This window comes from Bombina bombina, chromosome 6 (genome assembly GCF_027579735.1).
Source record: "Bombina bombina isolate aBomBom1 chromosome 6, aBomBom1.pri, whole genome shotgun sequence".
NCBI lineage: Eukaryota > Metazoa > Chordata > Amphibia > Anura > Bombinatoridae > Bombina > Bombina bombina.
This window is the reverse complement of record NC_069504.1, coordinates 787,011,108-787,018,132: the sequence shown is the minus strand read 5'-3', so window position 1 is coordinate 787,018,132 and position 7,025 is coordinate 787,011,108.

Here is a 7,025-nt window from a genome sequence, read left to right as displayed (position 1 = left end):
ATAATAGAAAACGGAAGTCTTTTTTAGAGGAAGATTCAAGCACAGACTCAGAGCCACCAGAAGAGGTGGGAGGAACAAACAAAAGACATACAAGAACCAACAACAAGAAATCTCAGAACAAACAACACACGAGCAAACCGTACAAAAGAAATCCAAGTCCATTCTCAAAAATGAGAATGAAGAACTAAGAATAATAAATTTATCCAATCGCATATTATCTAAGCATCATTTGAATGTACTATCTAAGGGCTTATCCTTCTGCCCCAACTCACAATTGGATAAATTTGAAACAATAAAAGATATACAACTATTTCTACGTAAACTGTTCTTAAAAAAACATTTTGATAACAAACAACAATCAGATACTCCCCCTGATCTATCGGAAGATGAACTTGAATCCCTTCAAAGCTTAGAAGATCTATTAGCCGAACAACTTCCATCAGCACAAACAGATTGGCGTATCTTCTTGAAAACTAAATCCAAGTTTACTCCTTCTAGAAATACTAGTTCCAGTATTGATACCTTTAACCAAGTGGTCTGCAATGCTATCAACAAAATGAATAAGTATCCAAAGAACAAAAATCTAACTGTACAAGAACGGAAGGCTCTTAAGGAGATGGAATCATGGGATGACGTGATCATCAGGAACGCAGACAAGGGTGGGAATATTGTAATTTGGCCTGAGGAAATGTATGTGAAGGAAGCTATCACACAACTTAAAAATCGTGAATGTTATAAGGAATTATGGGGGAATCCAGCTGTACAATTCCATCAACAATATAATACACTCATTGAAACAGCTAAGAAAAATGGAATAATTACCCCCAAAGAAAGTAAATTCCTTACTACATCTCATCCTAAAATAGCAACATTCTACCTTATTCCAAAGGTTCATAAAAATCAGCAACAACCTCCTGGCCGCCAATGAAAACCTGACCGAAAAAGCCAGTCAATACATTGACCTCAGTCTGAGACAGTTCCTGACCCAAATCTCCTGATACGTAAGAGACACTATGGAAGTATTACAACAATTAGAAGGTATCAATATCTCCAAAAACACATGGCTTGTTACAGCCGATGTTGAATCGTTATACACGAGCATCAACCACAAACTAGGATTACAAGCAGTAAAATACTTTCTTGATATGGATACTGAAGAAAGTGAGGAACATAACCAATTTGTTATGGATTTATTACAATTTGTGCTAACTAAAAATTTCTTCTTGTTTAACAACAAATTTTACTTGCAAACACAGGGTACCGCCATGGGTACTGCGTGCGCTCCCACCTATGCCAACCTCTTTCTGGGCTGGTGGGAGCAAACAACAGTATTTACTGACATCAATGATCAATATATTCAGAATATCCCGTTATGGATTAGATATATTGATGATATCATATTCATATGGGAAGGGACTCAAACAGAACTAGAGATGTTCCTAAAACTCTAAACCAAAACAACCTGAATATCAGACTAACATATGAAAAAAGTCAAACCCAAGTCTCCTTTTTGGACTTACAAATCAACAAAGAAAGCAACGGATGTTTAAGTACTGACCTCTTTAGAAAAAAGACAGCCACCAATAACGTGCTATACGCTACAAGTGCTCATGCTCCCAACACCACCAAGTCTCTACCAGTAGGGGAGTTCCTAAGAATGAGACGCAACTGCTCCGATGATACAACATTCAAAACTAGAGCATTAGAACTTGAAAGCAGATTACTCGCCAGAGGGTATAGTAAAAGATCGATTCGCAAAGCCAAAAGCAGACCCTACCGGACTCCCAGAGCAGACTTACTGAAAGTGAAAAACAAAAAATCTGACAACAAAACTCGTCTGATACTAACATACAATGATCAAACAGATCAAATTGTAGATATAATTCAAAAAAACTGGCATATACTACAATTAGACTAGCAATCCAAGAATCATATAGGTGCCAAACCAGACATAGGCTACAGAAGGGCCAGAAACCTAAAAGAAATACTAAGCCCAAGCCATTATGTCAAGAAAAGCTATCAACGTAAGACTTCTGAAACAGGTTAATTTCCATGTGGTAGCTGTTCAACATGCAGCCACATGATCAAAAAGAAAAAGATGATCATTGATAGATTTGGCAACCAGCATCCCATTCAAACATACATAAGCTGCAATACCATGGGAGTCATTTATGCATTTCAATGTACATGTCCGTACACCTATGTAGGAATGACGACAAGAAAACTCCATACAAGAATTATGGAACATCTCCGAAATATCCGGAATGCATCCAAAGATGTGTCCAAAGACAGAAAAATTACTTCTGTAGCCTCGCATTTCATGAAACATCATCAATCCAAGATCTCAGAGCTACAATGTTATGGCATACAGAAAATATCACTTGGCCTGGTTGGAGGCGACTTGGAAAAATCTTTGCTAAAAATTGAAACAAGATGGATTTATCTAATGAATTGTGTACAGCCAAGAGGACTGAACGAACAAAATAATTATTCAATGTTTATTTAAAATATAGTATTAATTGATACATCAAATCTAGTCATAGTTAAGTGAACCTATGGCTAGAATGAAGTTCATGTCTCAGTGGCCAGAGCCAATCTTGAAACTCAGATTAGTCAAAATTTCCAATCTTCAGACAATATGAGACTATACCTCTTGTACCGTTAATATTAATTTTAATCCATTAGCTGTCGGTCTATGCAGCACTGCTCTAGCACTCCTTCCTTTTCTTCTTTCCCTCTCTCTCCCCAACCCTATACCTAACCCTATCCACATAGAAGCATGGTACCATTATTTTATAACCTATGATTACAGTAGAGTGATCACTGTATTCATGCTTCTAGTGTTTACAATTTTATTTTTGTCACCCCTTACTCACGAACCCTGATTTACATAAAGTGTTGTTGATACTTAAATCAGCTTAAGAGTAAGGATTATAGAATATATATAATATATAATAAAACACCTAACCTAATACTGATATGATACTACTATAATAGACAATATGTATAATACAGGTAAATATAAATTATGAACTATATGTGAAAAAAATCCTTTCCAATTTTGAAGAAAATTATTTGTGAAAAAGATTCTATGTGAAAAAATTCAATATTAAAGAAGATGCCAGCAGCAAATACTAGAATCGCATATCTATATATAAAAACTTTATTACAATATAGGTCGACCTATTCAAAACATACAATAATAAATCACAAAAAATTGAAAGAAAGAAAATTAGTATAAAAAACTCCTAAAACCAAAAGTTCATGCACAAGAAACAGTTTCCAGGAGTGGACGATTTTTTGTTTGTTATTATGGGGACCCACGCTCATACAAGGATGCTGTTCTGTGTATAGTTGTAAGAGGAGTGTTCCCAGGACAAAAGAGGCAGTCGCAGCCGATGGTGGTATTTCCGCTACGGACAAGGAATCCTCTTAGTATATGTCACACAGCAAATAGCAGGGGAAGTTACATCCGTACTTACATAATAATAAGCAGCAACCGGCCTCCAAACTTGAACCAGCAATCTGTGGACACACCTTCCAATAGTAACCAATGGCCACTGGAAACAGAAAAGCTTTAACAGGGAAAAGCAATTAGATATACTAGGCTAGAAACCCGGTGAATTTTTTGCAGCTTTCTTTTACAGGATATGCATTCTCGCTCCCAAGGCCTGTTTATAATGGCCAATACTGCACAAAAAACACCTAACAGAGGGTTATTCAGCCACAAGATATCTACACAAATAAAAAACTCCAAAGGTGTAGGAGTTAGTTTAAAATAGAGCAATAGGGGTTTATCGTTTGCCCCATCACAGAGAATAAACAAATTTAATGCTTTCATTGACGCACATAAATTTATAAGGAACCTAACAGTGAAAAAAGGGTTCCTACGAAATCCTCAGGATAGAAATATAAGTGTAGAATCTGATAATACGTTGTCTTTTAAGCATACTAACCTTAAAGAAAAATCACGCTTCTATCCAAAATTTATTAAAGGAGGTTCGATTGAAACTTTTGAAAAGTTGGTGACAAATGATATACAAAATTTAAATTTAAATAAAAATAAGGCGAATAAAACAAATCTAACGAAGGTACAACTGACTGAGATTAAAAAACTAGAGGAAGATAAGCCCATTGTAGTGAAACCTGCAGATAAGGGAGGAGGAATAGTTTTAATGGATAAAGATAAATTTGTAAATATGTGTAATCAGCTCCTTAATGATAAAGAAACATACAAAATCTTATCTAAAAATCCTACTAATTAATTTTTGTCTGAGTTAGGTATACTTCTATCGGCAGCTAGGGAACAAGGTATTCTAAATGACAAAGAGATGGGTTATTTACTCCCCAAAGAGCCAAGAATTCCACTTATGTATTGTTTACCAAAAATACATAAAGATAGTTTAAATCCGTCCGGGAGACCGATTGTATCCGGGATTAATTCCATTACTGCGAATCTATCTGAGTATATAGACTTGCACCTTCAGAAACATGTAAGAACTTTACCTAGCTATTTACAAGATTCCACTGATGTACTTCGAACCTTGGAGACTATTGTATAGGAGGAGGGGTTTCTACTCGCCACTTGTGATGTTTCTGCGTTATACACCTGTATCAGACATGAGTTGGGTATAGCAGCAATTGCTTTTTTTCTAGAGAAAGATTCAAGTTTACCTAAAGAACATAAAATTTTTTATTATTGATGGTATAAAGTTTATTTTATCACACAATTATTTTAATTTTGATGGCAATTATTATTTGCAAGAATGTGGGACGGCCATGGGGACCAGATTTGCCCCCAGTTATGCTAATTTGTTTATGGGTTTATGGGAGCATATCTTCCTTGACTCTACAGACCTGGGGGCAAATCTGGTCTCCTTTAAAAGATACATTGACAATATTTTAATTATCTGGTGAGGCAGTAAGGAAGACCTTGATTGTTTTTTTTCTAGAATGAATCAAAATGATAAAAATTTGAAATTCACATATGAAATTAGCGATACTTGTATAAATTTTCTTGATTTAAAAATATATGTGGAGGATGGTAAGATAATGACAAAAACCTATTTTAAACCAGTTGACGCAAATGGATATATCCATGCTGAAAGTTGTCATTTGGAGAGGTGGAAATCCAATATCCCAAAGAGCCAATTCTTGCGTATTCGGAAAAATTGCACAAATAGTATAGATTATATGAATCAATCAGATATTTTAGCAAACAAATTTTTACAAAAAGGTTATAATGCAGGGCTAATAGAATCAGCTAGATCAGAAGCTCTAATGATAGATAGAACTGACCTTCTTATTAAAAAGGAAGATAAAATAAAATAAAAAGGAATAACAATAGTAATAAAAATGATTTTGGAACTACAAATAATTTGAATATAACTGAAATTTTGAATATCCCTTTCATCACACAATATAATGATGATAACAAAAAACTTGAACATTTTTTAAAAAGGCATTGGTATGTTCTGAGATCAGATGACACTCTAGGGCCTGTTCTACCTAGTTTTCCAAAGTTTGTTTATAAAAAATGTAGAAATTTAAAAACATGGCTCGCCCCAACGGATCTTAATGTAAAGTCCTGTATAAATAGGGATAGGGACCTAAAAGGTAACAGAACTCCAAGAAATGTAAAACTTTTAAGTCAAATATTACCAATAAGGAATATAATATTAAAGATATCTATAGATGTACTGACTCCAATGTTATCTATCTCCCAGAATGTTCGTGCGGGGCTCAGTATGTAGGAGAGTCGACAAGAGCTATAAAAGATAGAATTAGAGAGCATATTAATTCTATTGAGAATATGGAGTCAGAGAGGAATAAGGCTTTACCTGTCCCTAAACATTTTAAAAAATGTAATAATGGGAATTTGAAACATTTTTCATATAAAGTGATTGATAAAGTCAAACCAAATTGGAGGGGAGGGAATATACAGAAAGAAATTCTAAAACTAGAAGCTAAGTGGATATTTGAACTGAAAACTCTAGCCCCTCAAGGATTAAATCTAGATTTTGACTTGGGGTGTTTTTTGTAAAAAAGTTTTTGTAAAAAAGTTTTTTTATAATAAGTTACACTTTATATACATACTTATTTAAAAAAACCTCACTCCCCATTTAGTATAGTATATAATACTTAAGGTCTTTCTTAAATTATATTATTGTTAGATTTGTCTGGACCATTATGTCTTTATATATATTAATAGACCTATGATTTTATCATAAGCCTATTGTGGGTCAGTGGTTAAGTTGCTTGTTTTTGGACCTGAAGGTTACCAGTTCAAATCCCATCATATACATATATTTATTAAACAATAGGAATATAGAAGTTATTTAAAAAATTCGGAACTAAATTATTAATTGGGGAGGATGGCCGAATGGTATAGCCTGCAGGTTTAGATAGTATGAGTCTTTGGGTTCGAACCTTTACTATCATTTATAGAATATATTTGTAAATGAGAGGGTTTAAATACATTCCAAAATAGCAGATACCATGTTTAGATGAGCAATGGCTTAGTGGTTAAAGTGTAAGCATTTGATGTTTTTTGGGATTTGAGGTTAGGGGTTCAATTCCCTGTTTGGTGTATATATATATATTTTTTCTAAGGATAACAAATTGTTTTTTAGTATATATATTTTTTCAGCAGCCTTATATTTTATATTTTATTTGTGTATTAGGGTAATAGTATTAGTAAAAAATCTTGTAGAAAGATGCCGGCAACAAATTGTATGTTAATATGTTAATATTGTTTTTAGAATACTATGCAATATTTTTAACATGAATGATTTTTAAAATTAGTTCTAAACATGAATTTTTAAATATGAATGTATATTCTGCAAATATTTGCACCGATAACAATGCTTATAAAACTAATGTTAACAGCCTCACCTTTTACAAAACAGGTGGTAGACTAATTGATTAATCAAATCAGCTGGCTGGAAGTGGGTTTAAAAGAGAGCATTGTTCATTTGGTTTTTAGAGCTTGAAAAAGATATTACATTTTGAAACGCGTTGCTCTA